This window comes from Bos javanicus, chromosome 13 (assembly GCF_032452875.1).
Source record: "Bos javanicus breed banteng chromosome 13, ARS-OSU_banteng_1.0, whole genome shotgun sequence".
Classification (NCBI taxonomy): domain Eukaryota; kingdom Metazoa; phylum Chordata; class Mammalia; order Artiodactyla; family Bovidae; genus Bos; species Bos javanicus.
In genome coordinates, this window is record NC_083880.1 from 37,088,938 (window position 1) to 37,110,515 (window position 21,578).

General features: G+C 43.0%; 1 long non-coding RNA gene across 1 annotated transcript; it reads left to right on the top strand.

Annotated features, from left to right (window-relative positions):
* Window positions 1-70: 70 nt before the first annotated feature.
* On the top strand, window positions 71-21,077 carry LOC133259154 (uncharacterized). Its single transcript, XR_009740295.1, has 2 exons — window positions 71-2,879; window positions 4,811-21,077. It is a non-coding gene; the product is annotated as an uncharacterized LOC133259154 (long non-coding RNA).
* Window positions 21,078-21,578: the final 501 nt, after the last annotated feature.

Sequence of the window (21,578 nt, forward strand, 5' to 3'; positions counted from 1 at the left end):
GTAAAACCCGGAGGACCGGGCTTCCTTCCGGGGAGGGACCGTCTTCTCCTGCGCAAGCGCAGAGGAAGAGAGCCCTGGTTCGGTTTCACGCAATTCTGAAGAGTATTTCTCCTGCCTCCAGTTAACGTAACCGTCCTTTCCTGGTGCTTGGAAGAGGTGTGAGTTAGGGGCGTATAGTGCTCTTTTATTTCAGTAGCTTCTCAGAACAGCTGCACTGCAGTGGGAAGTTTTGTGCGTGAAGGCATGATTATCTTAATTTTAGTTCCAACCACCGTGTATGCTGTGTGCTTAGTCGCTCAGTCGTGTCCGACTCTTTGCGACCCCGTGGACTGTAGCCCGCCAGGCTCCTCTGTCCGTGGGGATTCTCCAGGGAAGAATACTGGAGTGGGTTGTCGTGCCCTCCTCCCTCCAGCGGATCTTCCCCACCCAGGGATCGAACCCAGGTCTCCCACATTGCAGGCGGATTTTTTTTTTTTTTTTTTTACTACACCGTCTAAACATCAGGAAATCCCAAGAATACTGAAGTGGGTAGCCTATCCCTTTTCCAGAGGATTCTTCCCACCCAGGAATCTAACCGAAGTCTCCTGCATTGCAGGCGGAGTCTTCACTGCCTGAACCATCAAGGAAGCTCATAGTCATAAGAGAACATTTTTAAGACTTAAAGTTTGGGATGACCTATGAGCAAGCCTCGGAGAAGGCAATGGCACCCCACTCCAGTACTCTTGCCTGGAAAATCGCATGGGTGGAGGAGCCTGGTAGGCTGCAGTCCATGGGGTCGCTAAGAGTGGGACACGACTGAGCAACTTCACTTTCACTTTTCACTTTCATTCATTGGAGAAGGAAATGGCAACCCACTCCAGTGTTCTTGCCTGGAGAATCCCAGGGGCAGGAGAGCCTGGTGGGCTGCCGTCTATGGGGTCACACAGAGTCGGACACGACTGAAGTGACTTAGCAGCATAGCAGCAGCATGAGCAAGCCTAGTTTGGAGGAAGGGATTGTAATTATGAAACGACTTAGAAGTGTGACGGGAGGGCGCCCTAAATCTGTGCTGTCTGCAAACATTCCCACAGCAGCAGCAGGTTCAGAAGGGGCCAGGTCAGCAAAGGGGAAAAAATGATCAAATTTGGACCATTGCCTCTTCTGCCTCTTTTTCTGTTCCTCTCAGCATCAGGGAAGAGAAGACTTAGAAATGCTGCTTGCAGAATTCACATGCTCTGAACAGGTGGCAGCATGAGCACTGTGAGTCACAGCTTGTCCAGGGGTGCTCCTACCCAAGTATGAGAGGCCTTTGTGGCTACAGCTCAGGTGCTACTGGTGAGAAAGAGTCCTACAGCATTCCTCCCCTCCCCTCCCCATAAACTCCATTGGCCCCTGGCTAAGCAGAGGTTCCAGAACAACACCCTACCTTCCGGGTATCTTCCTACCTCCATTGTTGTGCACGGGAACTTTGGTTTGCAGTGAAGGAGGAGATTGTTCCTTTGTTAGTTGTATTGATAAGGTCCTGGGGACTTGGGGGCTTCCTTGGTGGCTCAGTTGTGAAAGAATCTGCCTGCAGTGCAGAAGACTTGAGTTCGATCCCTGAGTTGGGAAGAACCCCTGGAGAAGGGAACAGCAACCCACTCCAATATTCTGGCCTGGAGAATTCCATGGACAGAGGATCCTGGTGCCCTTCAGTCCATGGAGTCGCAAAGAGTTGGACATGACTGATCAACTAACACTTGGGGTCTTGGGAGAGATGGGTGAGAGGGAGAGTCTGAGGAGTGGGGAGCTGGCCTGCCCCTTTGGCCCCTTGGATGAGATTCCAGCCCTTAGGACGAGAGGTCAGGATCAAGAGCTGGAGGAGCCAGATGAGGCTTTGTCATTTGATGCAGACAGTGCTGTTTCAAGGCCCACGGGACAGTATACCTGAGCCTGGGAAGATGGTCTTGTGTTTTAATTCTACATTTGACCCTTGTTCAGTCAGTCATGTCTGACTCTTAGCAACCCTGTGGACTGCAACATGCCAGGCTTCCCTGTCCTTCATCATCTCCCAGAGTTTGCTCAAGTTCATGTCTACTGAATAGTCGATGATACTATCCAACCATCTCATTTTCATTTGACCCTATATCTGTTACAACACACACAATATCACTTCCTACTCAGGGATTCATTCTTCAACAAAAGGTGTGCTCATGTGCACTCTTGGACTTCACCCATGTTGCCACCATAGCCCACCACCCAGAAGCAGCTGGGCTGATAAGACTGGAAGGGCCTAATGCAGGCTCCATTGTAGTGCCAGCAGGCACTATATCCTGATGGTATCTGGTGAGATTGGGGTACTCTCCTACAGAATGCAGCCTACCAATGATGCTTCTGCTTTCCTAACAGGCTCATAGTCCACGGGGAGCATCTGACTTCCCAGGTCTGGTTACTTGTTCCTCCTATGTGGCTCCCACCATGGCCCCTGATCTGTCTGGGCTCTGGTAGCACTATTTCCTGCCTCTTCCCCTTCAGGTCTAGAGTGGGGAAGACTTCCTACTCTGTTCATCTCTGAGTTTATCCTTTGCTGGTTGCCCTCCCTTGACCACAATGCTGTAAATAGCCCCCTTAATGATAGTGTCTTGAGACATCTGAACTGGATTGTTCCTTGCTGGGACCCTGACTGATAACGCCAGTCTCTTTACATCTTCACTGTGAACTGAACACCTAATAATCCCACTTTACAATTAAAGAGACAGAGCCTCACAGGGTTGAAGTGGTTTCCCTTGGGTCAGAAGACTGGGGGCTGAGAACGGAGTGCAGCTGTCCTAATAGGCTCCATTACGCCTATTAGCATCATCGCTGTGCACACTTTAGCTGAACTGGAAGAGTTTATTTCACCCGTTCCTGATTATAGGAAGGTAAGTCCTAACTCCTCTGGTTATTTTCTAGTTTCATCCTTTAACCATCAACAATCCAGAAAGGAAGAGAATTTGACTTTGGAGAATACTGATTCAATGGGTATGAGTTCTGGGCTATGCAGATACTTGCATTATGTTCATTTTTTACCACTGACTAGAGCTTCTTAGATATTTCATGTTGATAATATTTTCAGTTCAAAATGCTGTGTGAGCTGTCTGATATGTGAACATGGGGCAGAATAGATGGACCACGATTCAAGGCAGGCAGTAGATTTTCTTGAAGTCATACTAAATGAATAGTTAAAATTCAGACTGAATAGTAAGATAACCATGGTGCCCATGGCTAATAACTCAGAGTACAAAAAGCCAACTAAAGATAAGCTAGCAAAGTATTTCAACAGAGAATATAGTATTAGAGGTGAGTTTGTTTTTTTAATGTAAACTTAATTGTGACTTTTTAATCAATGTAATAGGAGAATCTAAAATTGAGATAAACTAGTATGGATATACCTGGAAGCAAAATTACAGAGTGGCCAAACTCTTGTCCTGTGAAGATACTTGAATTCTAGTCCTGGCTTTGCTACACATTGACTCTGTAACTACTGACAAGTCACTTAGTCTTTCTGACATGTTTCCTCATGTAAAAGTAAAGACTTGGGAAGGTGACATAATAAGAAATACATGCTTGGTCTCCACCCACAGTTCCTGATACAGAGCTCTTAAACCGCTTGTAACTCCCTGAGTGGTGAGACCAATACGAGCCTCTTACAGAGAGTCACCCAACCCTGTGGGATTTCCTAGGCAATAGGCACGTCTTTTGTTCTAATGAGGCAATACTCTGTAGGCTCCTGGATGGCTTAAGGTTGGGACTGGTCACTAGAAAGAGTATTTATAGTTTCTGATTTAAAGATTCTCAGTATCGAGCCCAGAAGTTAATCAATAAAAGGACAGTGCACATCAACGCTGTATTAGAAGAGGAGGGTTACAGCACAGCCAAAGAAATAAAAGAGAAAGTGAAGTACAAAGGCATTGAGAGGCCACATGAGTGGGTGGGAGGGAGCAGGACACTGAAATGGTGACAACCAGAGTAGATCAGAGAACTGGCATAGGTGAAGAGAAGGGCAGGTTAAGGAGGAATCTTAACCAATACTAAGGGGTTGTTTCCAGGGTCTTAAAATGGCTTACTGCCACAAGACTGTGCTTTTCAGTCCTTAAGCCTAGCCTCAAAAGAACAAGTAGCTTACAGTAAACTCTCCTACGTCCCTTCCAACTCAGCATTTTATTAATCTTGGTGACTGAGTTGAAGAGCAAAACATAACAAGCACCTACTCCTTGAAGAATCCATTGATCATGTTAGGAATATGTAAGCTGGAGTACAGGCTACAGTGAAAGAAAGTGAAAGTTGCTCAGTTGTATCCAACTTCTATAGTCCATGGAATTCTCCAGGCCAGAATACTGGAGTGGGTAGCCTTTCCCCTCTCCAGGGGTCTTCCCAACCCAGGGATTGAACCCCAGTCTCCTGCATTGCAGGTGGATTCTTTACCAGCTGAGCCACAAGGGAAGCACAAGGATACTGGAGTGGGTAGCTTATCCCTTCTCCAGCAGATCTTCCCAACCCAGGAATTGAACCAGGGTCTCCTGCATTGCAGGCGGATTCTTTATGAACTGAGTTATCAGGGAAGCCCATAGGGAGTACAGGCTAAGCTGCTATAATAAAGAGACCTCAGAATACAGTAGTTCAGATAAGAAAGATGTTAATTTCTTTCCTACTTAATAGTTCAAAGAAACCTGGGTAATAGGGGTGTAGGGGTGGGGGCAGATGGCTGTATTCCAGATAGCAAGTCAGACCCAAGCTGTAGGGTTGATTGACCAATACCAAGTTACGGTTTCCAATTCTGGATCCATTTCTGTTGCTGTTGCTTCCTATCCAGGGAGAAGGGGAAGAAATGAAGTCCAGAGAAGGAACTCACGTTTACCTCAGTGGTGCGAGAGCTGACATATTTACTTCATGGCCCTTTGACCTGAGGTCTTCCCCAAGCCATACGCCGTGTGTGTCACGTGCTCAGTCATGTCCGGCTCTGTGACCCTCGAACTGCAGCCCGCCAGGCTCCTCCTCTGTCCATGGGATTCTCTAGGCATGCATACTGGAGCAGGTTGCCATTTCCTACTCCACGGGATCTTCCCAACTCAGGGATCAAACCTGGGTCTCTTGCATCTCCTGCACCGACAGGTGGATTCTTTACCACTGCAGCACCTAGGAACTATTTACTTTTCAGAGTCCTCAAATAGCTGCTCCAAATATACATTCCAAGTTTTATAACTTCATTCAGTGGGAGGGAAACGGTAGAATATACTTATTCCCTCTTACCTGAAACTGGATCCCTTGACCTTTGGAGTTTGGAATCTCTGGCTCTCTATTCACAGGGCTAGCACTATTGAGTAAGAGGAGGACCACCTTTGTCAAAAGCTCAAACTTCAACAGAATGTCTTTCATAAATAGATTGAGTTTATAATATGTAATTCACATTTTTGATACACATGGAGGACATTGTCCAAACTCGTCTCACGAGAAGAAAACTTCTCAGTCCAGTTATATTGTCAAAGGAGCGTCCATTTAGGAGTAGGCTGCCAGCCCAGCACCACATCAAAACCTCTTGCCCTTTGCTTTCACTTGAGCATGCTTATGTTAGGTTTATCTACAGTTCTAGTACACCAGAGTCATTGACACACAGAGAACGTGGCAGGACTAGGCCCCAACCTGACTCTCTTTGACCTGAAAGGCCTGAGGGCTCAGGCTTTCCCTACTGTCAATGCTAGGGTGTTAGTGTCTTCTGGCTATCTAGCCAGCTGGCTGGACCTGCTTCCTGCTTCCTCCCCGCCAACCCCATTTCCAGGAGACTGAGTCTGGTTGTTCTTCCTCTCTAGTTCTGAGATAATTCTGAGAACAACCTGACTCTGTATCTGTACTCCCACTGTCCTCGTGCCAAAACAAGCTTGTATCCTTGTCCTTTAGATCAGGTTCTCCTTGTTGATAAACTGGACTGAATATGTTCCCTTTTGTTAGTTTTGGTCTTTTATTGCTATAAAAATTCTCCCACCTTCTATCTATGATACTTTTTATATGTGCTTAATGCACTGAGTAGCATTTCAGAAAAAAAATGATAATAATGTGGGTTACTTTTTCTAGTTCCTCATTTTGATAGGGGGCTTTCCTGGTGGCTCAGTGGTAAAGAATCCGCCTGCCAATGCAGGACACTCAGGTTCGATCCCTAGGTTGGAAAGATCCCCTGAAGAAGGAATTGGCAATGCACTCCAGTATTCTTGCTTGAGAAATCCCATGGACAGAGGAGTGTGGCAGCCTACAGTCCATGTGGTCACAAACAGTTGGACACGACTTTGCAACTAAACAATTTTAATAGGACTATCTATAGAGTTTTACCTACTGTTTATTATTCACCATAGCTTATCAATGTGATGCAATAATGGATTTTGTTATATTATTCTATGCCATGGTAAATGTTAACTGATTTTGGTAAATTATTCCTCTATTTCTGTTCAATTATATTTTCTGGCACTTCATCTGTGAGTTTGCACATATAAATATATCCCTAAGTGAGACTGATTTATCTTTTCCTGTAAGTCACTTTCACTTAGAGATGAAGGAGCACGACACATTGTCCTAAGATAATCATAGATATATTAATAGCACACATATAGGCAATTTTTTGTGGCAGATTTATCGTGGTAGACATATGCTGTTTCTGACTACCCCTAAACAATTTCCCCTTCTTCTTGTTAGCACTTTCCTAATTTCCTCCAGAAAGTTGTTGTTTAGTTGCTAACTCATGTCTGACTCTTTTGCAAGCCCATGGACTATAACCTGCCAGGCTCCTCTGTCCAAGGGATTTCCCAGGCCAAGAATACTGGAGTGGGTTTCCATTTCCTTCTCCAGGAGATCTTTACAATCCAGGGATTGAACCTGCGTCTCCTGCATTGGCAGATGGATTCTTTACCACCGAGTCACCAGGGAAGCCCAAACTCTAATGAAGTGCCTCCCTTAATGTCATTTGGGAAAAGCTGATCTCCAAATCACCAGTTCTAGGAGGAGGCACACAACCAAAGCTGAGCTAATCAGCTCACTCCCCTAGTCAAAGTGAGTCAGTTCATGGCCAGTCACGATTCAGTGGGATGAAATTCTAGGACTCTTATTGAAATTTTCAGAAGAGAGAAATCCATTTTACAAGAGATGCTGAAAGGTTAGGACATGGGGGTGCAGCTACTGGCAGCTTGAATAAGGAATAAGGAATTTGAATAAGAAATAGAACCCAGAAGAAGAAAGCAGAACCAAGATATGGAAACAAAAAGCTCCTGAGCAAGATGATTGAGCCAATTACTTCTGTTACATAAGCCAGTGAAGGTCACTAAGTGGTGTCCGTGTCCGATCCTTTGCAACCCCATGGACTATACAGTCTGTGGCATTCTCCAGGCCAGAATACTAGAGTGGGTAGCCTTTCCCTTCTCCAGGGGATCTTCCCAACCCAGGGATCCAACCCAGGTCTCCTGCATTGCAGGTGGATTCTTTACCATTGAGCCACCAGGGAAGCCCAAGAATACTAGAGTGGGTAGCCTATCCCTTCTCTAGTGGATCTTCCTGACCCAGGAATCAACCAAGGGTCAATTGCAGATGGATTCTTTACCAACTGACCTTTCAGGGAAGCCATGTAAGCCAGTAGTTCCTCCTTTTAAAGAAAATCATGAAATACTTTAAACATAGAGATATGAGTAGAGAATTGTATGATGAAAGCCAGCTTAATCAAATCTGTTAAGCATCCATACTTTAGATGTCTTAAAAATAAAGGATTAAAGACAGATTTGAGATACTCTGATCCCACCTCTCAGCCCAGAGACAGTTTCTGTCATAAATTCAGGCTTCATGCCCACACATGATATTATATTTTTTACTACCTATCTATCCTTAAGCTTCTTTTTTTTAACATATTTTTTATAACTGTATAATTTTATCAAATTGTATAGACAGTTCTTCATCTTGACCCTATCAAGTTATATTTACGTTCAGTTATGTTCAGTGTTATGTTTTGGAGATTTAACTACGTGGTGAGATGAGCTGTAGCTCACTTCAAATACTGTAGTTATCGTTCTCGCTCTGGTGTTTCTGGTATTTTGCTAGTGTGTCTTTTTTCTCTCAAGTCAGGGTGAGTTTGAGTTTCCCTTACTTGTCAACCAGAAAGTCCTTAATTGACCCATTCAGGAAACAAGTGGCTCTCTTTTGTCTCTGAAGGCGATTTTACTGTCAACAAGTATCAGTCACTCACCAGCTTCATTTTGGTAGCTTGTGAGCGGTCAGTGGTGATGGGAGGGGGACAGCGAAGTGAGGAGACTGGGTTTGCTGCAGGTGGCTGGCCGGAAAGAGCTCATCCCGGAAGTTCAGCTCAGAGCATCCAGAGAGAGGTGTGAGCACTGACAGGGTCATGGAGGACATCATTCACAGAAAACAATCAGTCCTTGTTTCGGTTGATGTCATCATGCGCCTGCTTTCTCTGGAGGCTTTCTCTACCATAGGACATGTTGGGTCCAGAAGATGTTCTTGGAACTGTATCCTGCCTCCACCACTTGAGTGATGCAGTACCTGAAGGATGGGCAGTGGTGGGAAAGCATCTCAGAGGTGATTTGTCACTCTGGCCTGGGGCTCATATACAGATAAGAACTTAGCCCCAAATACCTCTGACCCCTGTTACATCTTTCTTCACAAGTTTCAAAGAAAGGAATTGGAAATCCCACCTTTTCTTTCTGTCCTCGTCTCTACATGCTGCTTTTCTTTTTCCCCTCATTTCAGTTGCCCTTCATGTTCCTTTTAACCTAATATTTTCCTCTGTTGAACGCTAGGAGAATACATTGAGTGATCTGCTCAGAATGATCAAAGAGATGTTTTTGCTGGAAGTAAGTGTATACCACTTGATAAATTTACCTTTAAGCCCCAGCGTTGAAACTGGGCCCAAGGCAAACAGTTTTAAGTTCATCCTTCCATAGGGAGATAATGGAGATATTTTGCCAATTTCTGATAACTTAAGTATTAAATAAACCCTTGCTTTCAAAAAAAAATGCCCTACCCTATGTTTGAAAGGTTGCTAGGGAATCAAGTTTAGTCTGCATGTTTAGTCACCTTCAGAACATTAGTGTAGTTTCTGAGATGCCTCAAACTGAAATGGAAGGGAGCTCCAACTTCTCCAGTAGAGAAGCTGCAATGCTTTCCAACCCTCCAGAAACCTGGAATTTTTAAACTATTGATGCTGGACCCTATCCCTCAAGAGATGCTGATATCATTGGTTTGGGGTGGCCATGATTTTTGTTTTGGGGGTTGGGAAAAATGATAGTTGCTCTTTGTGACCCCATGGACTATACAGTCCATGGAATTCTCCAGGCCAGAATACTGGAATGGGTAGCTTTTCCCTTCTCCAGGGGATCTTCCCAACCCAGGGATCGAACCCAGGTCTTGTGCATTGCAAGCGGATTCTTTACCAGCTGGGCCACAAAGGAAGCTGGGGGAGGGTAGTAATTCTTCAGATAATTCTCATAGGCTTCCAGGGATGAGATTCATGTGGGGGAGAGAATTCTACAAGTTCAGGGTCTCGTGTGCATTGAGACAGTGTAAAGTGGTGGTGGTGGTGATTCTGGGAGCAATAGTTTCACATGGAATTAGTGTGAGCTCTGCTGGAAGAGCCGTAATCACTTATCAGAAGAGATAACACTCATAGAACTCAAAGACATTGGGGAGTTCTTGGGTAACTAGGAGAGAACCCCACCAAGGGAAGACTGAGGCTCTAGGAGACCCCAGGAAGAAGACCTAGGAGGTCTTTCTGTCCTCTTGAACCCCTAAACCACAATATTAACACAGTCACTACATGCTCAGTAACTTGTGTGCAAATAATGTGAACCTTTCTGCTTCATATGGTAAACTTCTGATCAAATGCAACACAGCAATAAAACCAAGTTCCTCACTGCAATGCTCTTGGATAGAAAGCACATGCTGGCATATACAAACCCTGTCATTTACAAAAATTGGTAGAGGGAACAAAGAGGTTCTGGAAAGCTTGTGATGTTCTGTTTCTTGTTTTAGGTGTTGATTACACAAGTGTGTTCAGTTTATAAAAATTAATTGGGATATATATGTATAAAGTGTGCACTGTTTTCAGTTTGTATTTTATACTTCAAAACAAAGTATTTAAAAAAATGAAAACCAAATGACCGTTGCTTCCTTTCATTATGTGCATGGGGGTGGCTAGATAATTCTTATCGATGGGAAAACAAATGTCTGTGTTGAACTCTTCGGCTCACAGAGCTTGGGAGGAGGAAAATGGGGGTGGTTTGGGGACACAGGACACACGGACAGTGCAAGGACTGCGAGTCCTTCAGAGCTGCACAGGGTGAGCTCCTGAGGAGACGGGTTTCCATTTGGCAGAGTGACAGATGCACCTTTGAATATGCAGAAAAGTAAAAAAGTGAAAGTATTAGTCACTCAATCTTGTACAACTCTTTGCGACCCTATGGACTGTAGCCTGCCAGTCTTCTCTGTTCCTGGGACTCTCCAGGCAAGAATACTAGGTAGGAAGCCATTCCTTTCTCCAGAGGATCTTCCTAACCCAGAGATCGAACCTGGATATCCTGCACTGCAGGCGGATTCTTTACCATCTGAGCCACCAGGAAGGTGGCCCCCAACCTGAAAAGGAAGTGGAAAGCTAATTGCTCTGCAAATGAAGGAAATCTAATTTAGGAGAGAGCCAAAGGTGAAAGGATCTGGAGAATCGGAGAATACGAGGGGATACCCAAGGGACAGGACTGATTAACCTGTGTGATGGCAGATTGAAGACCGGGGAAAGGATGACCAGGAAGAATGGGATGAACTCTGAGATGCATCAGCCAAAGGAATTTTGAGAAAAGAGGCATCTAGTATTTAATGCTCAATTGTTCATGTGGCTGCAATGAAAACCCCTTCCATTGTTGCAAATCCCCAGTAGCATCTGCTACCCTAGTTACACTTGCCCTCTAGTGTTACAAACTGATCCAGGGGGAGTGTGGGATGATTTGGTTAACTGGCCTGTTGCAGGACACTGAATTGAATTTTCTTTTAATGCTGCTGCTGCTAAGTCGCTTCAGTCATGTCCGACTCTGTGCGACCCCATAGACGGCAGCCCACCAGGCTTCCCTGTCCCTGGGATTCCCCAGGCAAGAACACTGGAGTGGGTTGCCATTTCCTTCTCCAATGCATGAAAGTGAAAAGTGAAAGTGAAGTCGCTCAGTTATGTCTGACTCCAGCAACCCCATGGACTGCAGCCCACCAGGCTCCTTCCTTCATGGGATTTTCTAGGCAAAAGTACTAGAGTGGGGTGCTACATGCCGGCAACTTGGTGATTTGAGGCCAGACTCTTACGCTGTAAAAGTGTGCTGCTGCTAAGTCGCATCAGTCGTGTCCGACTCTGTGCAAGCCCATAGACGGTAGCCCACCAGGTTTCTCTGTCCCTGGGATTCTCCAGGCAAGAACACCGGAGTGGGTTGCCATTTCCTTCTCCATGTGACACCACCATAAAAAAATGAAGTGAGCCCTTAACGTGACAGTTAATTCTAACACATGGATTATAACTGCTATTTTCACCCTCAAGTATAAGAGATCAGTGTCTCACTGGCAGCTGTTATGTGGGATAAGTAAAAGTTGAAGTCAAGATGCTAAGTTAGAGTTCTAGGGAAAGATTAACATCTGTAAGCTTGTTTCCTGATCTACAAATGTAGGGAAATAACTCTCCTATAGAAATTATCCAAGATCTGGATCATCGAAAAAGCAAGAGAGTTCCAGAAAAACATTTATTTCTGCTTTATTGACTATGCCAAAGCCTTTGACTGTGTGGATCACAATAAACTGTGGAAAATTCTGAAAGAGATGGGAATACCAGACCACCTGACCTGCCTCTTGAGAAACCTATATGCAGGTCAGGAAGCAACAGTTAGAACTGGACATGGAACAACAGACTGGTTCCAGATAGGAAAAGGAGTACGTCAAGGCTGTATATTGTCACCCTGCTTATTTAATTTATATGCAGAGTACATCATGAGAAACGCTGGGCTGGAAGAAGCACAAGCTGGAATCAAGATTGCTGGGAGAAATATCAATAACCTCAGATATGCATATGACACCACCCTTATGGCAGAAAGTGAAGAGGAACTAAAAAGCCTCTTGACGAAAGTGAAAGAGGAGAGTGAAAAAGTTGGCTTAAAGTTCAACATTCAGAAAACGAAGATCATGGCATCTGGTCCCGTCACTTCATGGGAAATAGATAGGGAAACAGTGGAAACAGTGTCAGACTTTATTTTGGGGGGCCCCCAAATCACTGTAGATGGTGATTGGTGATTGCAGCCATGAAATTAAAAGACGCTTACTCCTTGGAAGGAAAGTTATGACCAACCTAGATAGCATATTCAAAAGCAGAGACGTTACTTTGCCAACAAAGGTCCATCTAGTCAAGGCTATGGTTTTACCAGTGGTCATGTATGGATGTGAGAGTTGGACTGTGAAGAAGGCTGAGCACCGAAGAATTGATGCCTTTGAACTGTGGTGTTGGAGAAAACTCTTGAGAGTCCCTTGGACTGCAAGGAGATCCAACCAGTCCATCCTAAAGGAGATCAGTCCTGGGTGATCATTGGAAGGACTGATGCTGAAGCTGAAACTCCAATACTTTGGCCACTTCATGCGAAGAGTTGGCTCATTGGAAAAGACCCTGATGCTGGGAGGGATTGGGGGCAGGAGGAGAAGGGGACGACAGAAGATGAGATGGCTGGAGGGCATCACCGACTCGATGGACATGAGTTTGGGTAAACTCTGGGAGTTGGTGATGGACAGGGAGGCCTGGTGTGCTGGGATTCATGGGGTCGCAAAGAGTCGGACATGACTGAGCAACTGAACTGACTGAACTGAAGTAGATGAATGTATTTGAAACAATGGCAAATTGCACATGTATTTGTAGCAAAATGTATTTGTAGCAAATGACACATAGTAAATACCCAGGAAACATTACCTCCTTTCCTTCTTTCACCTCATAATATTGTATGTAGAAGTATTTTTTACAAGTATTTTGTAACTTGTAAAGTCATAAAGGTGGCTCAGACAGTAAAGAATCTGCCTGCCCTGCAAAAGACCTGGGTTTGATTCCTGGGTTGGGAAGATCCCCTGAAGGAGGAAATGACTACCCATTCCAGTATTCTTGCCTGGAGAATTTCACAGACAGAGGAGCCTGGTGGGCTACAGTCCCTGGGGTTACAAAGAGTCAGACATGACTGAGCAATTACAGAGAGAGAAAGTCATAAACATTGTTGGTTAAATTAGTGAGAACTAACATTTGCTGATTATTTGTAAAGTATATTACTTTAGGAGAGAAAACTTCCAGAAGTAAAAACAGTATTTTTATGCAGTAAGTGAAATTAATGGTCTAGTGGTGTTCTACCAGGATTGATTTTGCTTCCCAGTGGACTTTGCAATATCTGGAGGCATTTCTGGTTGTCACAAGTAGGAGATGCTTTTGGCATCTAATGAGCAGAGGCTAGGGATGCTGCTGAACATCCTACAATACACAGGACACAGACCTACAGCAAAGAATTATTCAGTTCAAAATGTGGACAGCACCACTGTTGAGAAATCTTGTTTTAACAGTAAGGCAAGTTAGTCTGGTTAGTCTTGATTTCAACTTTGTTGATGCCCAAGTACCTATTAACATTCCTGAACCTTAATGTATTCCTTCCTAGGCCTGTGAACTCTCATAATGAATGGGAAAATTCCTTTCTAAATTGACCCCTGTAATTATATATTTAGGCATATAAATTCTTTACCTGTAATACCAATACAAAGCTTGTGTTCTGCCCAGAAAAGTCTAGAAAACACTGCCATTAGACACTCTTCCACAACCCACTAGAGGATATATTTTATTTTGTAACATGTCACCATTTCGTAGGCCTGAACAGCGCTGCCTATCTCTAACAATACTCAGTAGACCAAATTCCACCATCCCCTACTCATTTCATGATTCAACTATGAGGATGGAGCTCTTTCTGGTAGAGAAGGTGATGGCTTCTCTACCAGAGTGAAGAGTTGCGCTTGATAACAAAAATCCCAGGTCTTCATTTTTAGAGATCAGAATGAGAGGACTCCAAGCTAGAAAAAAAAATTCTTCAGAAACATTTCTACTATTAGAGAATAATTGTCAGGAATGTTCTTTCTGGTTGTGAATCTAACAGAGCATAGCTGGTAACCGGTGGTAACTGAGTCATTCAGTAGTGTAGTGTTAGTTGTTCAGTCATGTCCGACACTCTGTGACCCCCCAAGGACTGTAGCCTGCCAGGTTCCTTTGTCCATGGGATTCTCCAGGCAAGAATAATGTAGTGGGCCATTTCCTTCTCCAGAGGATCTTCTCGACCCGGGGATCAAACCTGGGTCTCCTGCACTGCAGGCGGATTCTTCATTGTCTGAGCTACAAGGAACTATTAGGACTGCTATTAGCTATTAGCTATTAGGACTGCTCTGTTCAGCTTCTTCATCTCCAATTGTCCAGACTGATAGGGACAGATTAAATGGACAAAGGGGGTGATTAAATAGTTAATCCCACTAAGAAATCACAAGTAGAGAGAAAAGTATGGGAGAATCTGTATAATGATCACTCAAGAAAGCAGGTTTGCTTAGCAACAAAATCATGCAGCAGAAGCAGGAGACATGACCCCAAACAATAAAACAATGATGGAATGAGACTTACATCTAGCCCATTGAAGTCTGCATGCTAATGATCCTTGGGAAGAGGCTTCTTTTGCATGTATTAAGAGCAGAAACATAGGGCAAAGGTGGCATTATACCTGAACCCTGAGATAACTTATCATGTTTTAGTATATGTTACCGCCCTTTTGCTCATTTCTAGAGCCCCAAAACAGTCCTGGTTGGGCCAAACAGGGTCAAAAACTCCCTTGCCCAATGTGTAGGAGGAGTTAATGATGAAAGACTCCAAGAATGAGGAAGAAGGAATTAATGATGAAAGACTCCAAAAATGATGAAAGACTCTCACCCTCTCCACTTTCCCTTGATTATAAAACTATAGTCCACTCAGCTCTTGGTGCATTACCCACTTGCCTGCCCTCTTGTATTTCTCACAAGCATCCTATAGTGTTAAGTGCACTTCTTACCTGTCACTTTGCCTCTGAATGAATTCTTTCTTTGCAGAAACATAAAGAATCTCAGTAAGTCCTGAGACCAGGTATGCAGTTTCAATCAGAAGACTGTTGGTTCAAGTGCTCTCTTAAGCCCAGGGATTGTGAGTTCAAGTCTCATCTGAGGTGCAGCAGGTTTGAATCCCATCCAAGGAGTGTGGCTTCAAGACTACTACTGCTGCTGTCCTATGACTGGCTCAAGTGATAGAGCTTGGACCTCCAACAGCAAGACCAGAGCTGGATCAGGACAAAGGATGCTGAGAAAGTGGGGTGAAACAGGCAGCCTGGAGTTGTCCTGAAGTAATAATGATCCTCTCCTTAACTTTGTATTTTCATAGCACATTATTTATTGAATCCTTTTAACAACCCAATGATGTAGGCAAGATAAGTAATTTTATCCCTAGCTTACAGATCAAAGCAACAGACCTATAAAGTTTGAGTGTCTTGTTCTAAATTATGTGGCTATTAAGAGCTTAGGATCCAGATTGAAGTTCTTGGAGTTCTGTACACAAACATGTAAAGTTTACCTTACGGTCCTTTCCTTCCAGTTCTCTTCATTTGAGTTCCTCATCTCAGTGGCAAAGAACTGGAGGTTCCAGCCTGGCATAGTAGGGATGCAAAAAAGGGGAAAAAATCCTTCACCAGAACAAACAGACTTTAACTCATTGGTGTTCTCCAAGCCGAGAAAGGAGCAGTCTTATAAAAATCTTTGAGAAAATTATTTGTTTCCTAAAAAGTCATTTTCATACTGTAATCAATCATCCTGGAAAGATTTTTTTCAATTAGCCTTAAAATAATATATAATTTTGTTATTGCCTAATTTTACTCTACTACTGTAATTTAAATCATATTACAGTGATTTAATTTATTTTTTCCAGGATGATTATTTTAAACATTTGAAGACAGCTTGTTCTAAGTTAGCAATATCCTGGCCTGAATGCATAAACTTACCCTTCATTAACTCTCTTAGCTATTTATTCTCCCCTGAAAGGATTTGTAGTTCCCTTAACTTCCTCTTACTCAAATGTTCAATGTGATTATTTTCAACAGAACATACAGATCTTTTTTACTTTCTTAGAATGTAGAGTCATATTTGTTCCAGTTACAGGAAGTCATTTTGATGAGGGTTTTATTGTGTTCATGTGTTTGAAGGTAGTTTTAGTTTTATTTTTGTTTGTTTTCATGGGAGTTAAGTTTCACAGTGAACTCTTAGTGCTATTTAAAGTTACAGTTTTTTTAAATATATAGTTACAAAATTACAGTTTATCTTTATAAGTGTGAAGAACAAAACCAAGAATGTAGTATTTCCACAGCAGTGGAGAGCTGCTGAAATAAAAATATGCACCGTCTAACTTCTAAAAATGGGTTTCCCTGGTGGCTCAGTGGTAAAGAATCTGCCTGCCAATGCAAGCGACACAAGAGACACAGGTTCCATCCCTGGGTTGGGAAGAGCCCCTGGACACGGAAATGGCAACCCACTCTAGTATTCTTGCCTGGAAAATTCCATGGAAAAAGGAGCCTGGTGGCTATAGTCCATAGGGTGGCAAAGAATTGGACATGACTTAGCAACTAAACAACAACAACTTCTAGAAACACAACTCAAGAATTATCCTGTTACTCCTTTTTGCTACTGTACTTTGTAAACTCATAGCTTCAAAGACATAGGATTCATTCACTACCTCCTGTAATAGGAGAGCTTCAGCTGGGGAAAAAATAAAACTATTTTGTTCTAATTTCATCTACTTTGTCCATGGAAAAAATGTCGCCTGCCATATCAGTGAACAAAGGATATTGAAGTCATCAAGTCATCATAATACAGCCAATGACAATGAACCCTGAGGGAACTCAATTGGAAAAAGGATGCCTGCCATCTAGTGGTCAACTGCTGCAGCCACCCCCTGTCCCCCACCTCAACAACGTATCCCAAGGAGACTCAGGATGAGAAAGCATAGGATATTGGCCCCATTAGCTAAGGTGCAGATCAAAGCAGTGATTTCAGCGAGCCCAAACTCTTGCATCTTCCCATACAAAAAATGGCACCCCACTCCAGTACTCTTGCTTGGAAAATCCTAGCGACTTCACTTTCACTTTTCACTTTCATGCATTGGAGAAGGAAATGGCAGCCCACTCCAGTGTTCTTGCCTGGAGAATCCCAGGGACGGGGGAGCCTGGTGGGCTGCTGTCTATGGGGTCGCACAGAGTTGGACACGAAGTGACTTAGCATAGCATAGCATACAAAAAAAAAAGAGCTGAATTATTTACCTTAAGTTGTCTGATTTTCTTTAGTTACCAGTAATCTCTTGAAGTTCCAACTACCTGGTCTTTGTTGCAAAAACTGCTATCTATCCTGGCTGTCTCCTCACCTCCTCGGAGTGTTCACTGAGTGATCTGAGAGTCCTGTCTCCCAGGCTTGAAGTCCTCAGGGTATCTGCTGAATAAAACATAACTCAATTTTTAGGTTGTGCTTTTTTTTTTTTTTCCCCCAGTTGACAACTTCTAAGAGAAAACAGGGAGGCAGGTATTTGAGAAGCCACTATGAACTTAGAAAAATTCAGCACATAGGGGCAAGAATAGCACTGAATGAAACTGAAATGCTGAAGTTCATAGGCTCTTTAGCATTTCAACCCTTGTCTATGTTTGAACTACGTGCTGCTTTTCCTATAACTCAGTGTTTCTTTGTTGTGTAGTTATGTCTAAGTTATGTCTGACTCTTTGCAACCCTAAGGTCTGTAGTCTGCCAGGCTCCTCTGTCCGTGGGATTTTTCAGGCAAGTATACTGGAGTGGGTTGCCATTTTCTTCTTCATTTCCTTCCTGACCAGGGGTCGAACCCGCATCTCCTGCTTGGAAGGTGGATTCTTTACCACTGCGCTATCTGGGAACGCTGGATGTTTCTTTTCTCATCTTCAGTGCATTTTCTAAGACAGCAAAAATTTTTATTATTGCTGGAAAATGCCTGCTTCAGTAAACAGTAAGTTTCTTGGGGCCACATAAACCAAACCAAGAATCAGTCAGTCAGTCTCTCTCTCTCTCACACACACACATACACGTATTTTTATTGTGAAATATTACCTATGTCTAAAATGTACATGTATGGTTTAACAAATAGTTTAAAACCATGTGCCAGTACAACCACCACCCAGGTCAAAAAATAGAAATTATCTAACACAGAAGTGACTCATCTGTGCTGTCTTTCCTACTCCCAACTCCCCTCCCATCCATGAGAGGATACCACTTATCCAGACTTTTATGCTAATCATTTCCTGCTTTACATTATATTATCATCATACATGCATGTATCCATAGATAATGTGTTTAGTTTTGCTTGTTTTCAAATTTCTTAAGTGGGATGATAAATTTTCTCTTGCTCTTAATTTTTTAAATAAGATGTATCTATTTTGTGTGCAGCTGTAATTTATCCAATTTCATTGCTATAAAAATTGTACTTTATAAAAAAATCCCACAATATCTTTATCCTGTCTGCCAGTGATGACAGTTTGAATTGTCTCCAGTTTGGGTTAATTTTATAAAAAATGCTGCTGTGAACCTTCTTGTGTATGTATCAGGGTATAGCTAGGAGTGAAATTTCTGTGTCATTCCTGGTAAGCATATCCTGAACATAACCATGTAGTGTGAAAGCACCTCCCGAAGTTGTTTTGTCATGAAGTCACATCTGACTCTTAAGCGACCCCATGGACTGAGTCCTCCAGGCTCCTCTGTTCATGGAATTCTCCAGGTAAGAATACTGGAGTAGGTAGCTATTTTCTCCTCCAGGGGATCTTCCCAACCCAGGAATTGAACCCAAGTCTCCTGCATGTCCTGTACTGGCAGGCAGATTCTTTACCACTGTGCCACCAAGGAAGCCCATTTAAATCAATAAATGTCTCTGAAATTTTTTATTTTTTTTTCCTCTAAAGGTTTTGTGTATCCCTAGTCTGACGTATTCATAGATAATTGACTTTGTTTGGTGCTGTTGTAAATCATAATTTTAAGAATTTGCTGCTTTACAGAAATACAATTGGAATTTGTATACTGATTTTATTTGGAGCTACCTTGCTAAACTCTCTTACTGACTCTAATATTTTATTTGTGAATTACATTGTTTGATCTACAAACACAACCATGTCATACCTGAATTATGCCAGTTTAATTTCTTCCTTTCCAATCATCAAACTTCTGTGCCTTCCTCTTGCTTTATTGCTCTGCGTAGGAGCACTACTAAAATGCTGAATTGAAAAGTAGTAATGAACATTCATGTCTTTTCTTGAACTCAAAGGGGAGCTTCCAATGACTCATCATTATATCTGAAATTTATGGACGGTTTCTGGGTTGTTTACAAATAATTTATTTTCTATTCACAATTCCTGGGAATTTTAAATCATAAGCGGAAATGAATTTTATCAAATACATTTTTCTGGATCTGTTGAGGTAATTATAGGATTTATTTCATTTGTTAATTAATTACATTTATTCTTTTTCTAATGTTAATCTGCATCTTTGGGCTTCCCTGGTGGCTCATGGGATGGGAAGATGGCAGATGGATGTGAAAGAATCCATCTGCCAATGCAGAAGACATGGGTTTGATTCCTAGTCTGGGAAGATTCCACATGCTGCAGAGCAACTAAGCCCATGTGTCACAACTATTGAGCCTGTGCTCGAGAGTCCGGGAACCACAACTACTAAGCCCAGGAGCCACAGCTGCTGAAACCCATGCATTCTAGAGTCCATGCTCTGCAACAAGAGAAGCCACTGCAATGAGAAGTCCGTGCACTGCAAGAAGAGTAGCCCCTGCTCGCCGCAACTAGAGAAAGCCTTCATGCAGCAAGGAAGACCCAGCACAGCCAAAAATAAATACAAAAATAATGTTTTAAAATATCTTCATCTTGTATATAAACCCTCTTTGGTGATGATGGATGATCCTTTTTACATGTTACTCACTTTGATTTGCATGTGAGTTTTCTTTCCTGTTTTCCCATGTCAGACTTTAGTATCAAAGTTTAGCTACTCTCAGAAAGTAAGTCTTCCCTCTTGTTACTCCTATTATCTCCTATTATCTGGAAGAGTCTGTGCAGTATTTCCTTGAAGGCAACTTTAGTTGTATCCCATTATATTAATGCATCACATGGGTTGTCACGACAGCTTGGAATCCCAAGGAGCCTTATCCATAGATCAAATCTTCATAGTCCTGTCGACTCTCCCATGGGCTTTCACTGAATACACACTGGTGCTGAGCCAAGACCTGGGAGCAGGCAAGGAGAGCTGAGAGAAACTTCTGAAGGTTTCATTCAGTGCAAGGCACTGGCTGCCAGCTTCCTATGGCTAAGGGATGTCAGAGTACTGACAACAGTCCCTCACTGAGAGCACTGCATAGGCTTCCAAAGCCTGAGGGTAGGCTGCAGAGAGACCTCCTGAGGCCCTGATTGAGAATCATAGAGAGAACTTCCCATGGACCCCAAAAGCTAGCAGCTAGCCCGTAGAGCAGAGAGAGATCACCCATGATTTAGCAAGCTGGGTAACTTGGCTACAGAACAAGAGAACTGTAGGGTCCCATGCCCTGCTGAAGGAAAAGTGCTAGCTCTTCTTTCTAAACATTTGAAGCTAGTAACCTGAATCTAGCAAACCTGAAACAAAGGCCATACTCAACTCAGGTACAGATTAGATGGTAGCGTAGATGGTAAAGCATCTGCCTGCAATGCAGGAGACCCGGGTTCAATCCCTGAGTCAGGAAGATCCCCTGGAAAAGGGAATGGCAACCCACTCCAGTATTCTTGCCTGGAGAATTCCATGGACAGAAAAGCCTGGTAGCTTATAGTCCATGGGGTCACAAAGAGTCAGACACAACTGAACAACTAACTCACCCACAGATTATATGAGCTCAGGCCCCTAACCAGAAGGCCTTATTGAATAATTGAAATGCACTTCTCTGGAAATAAATATTATTAACTTCCCTGTCCATGTCTTGTCTAATATCAAAAATTAAGATACATTCAAAGAAGCAAGAACATATGAGCTAGGATTGAAAAAAGAAATGGTCAATAAAAGCAAACCCAGAGATGGCCCGGATGTTGGGCTTATCAGACAGTGACTTTCCATAACTATAATAAATAATAAATGTTAAGGGCTCTAGTGGGGAGAAAATGGACACTGCACAAGTAGATGGGCAAAATCCACAGAGAACTGGAAGTTATAGAAATGTTAGAAAATATATAACAGATATAAGAATCATTCAGTGAACTTAGCTGACTGGACACAGCAGAGAAAAAAAAAATTAGTGAAGCTTGTAGACAAGTCAATTGAAATGATCCAAAATTAAACTAAATAGAGGGAGGGAAGGAAGTTAAAAAGCGACAGAATCTGAGTTCTGCAAGATAATAACAATAGCCAAACCCTGTACATGTAATAAAAGTCCAAGGAGAAGAGAGTGGAGCACCGGAAAAATTTGAAGAAAT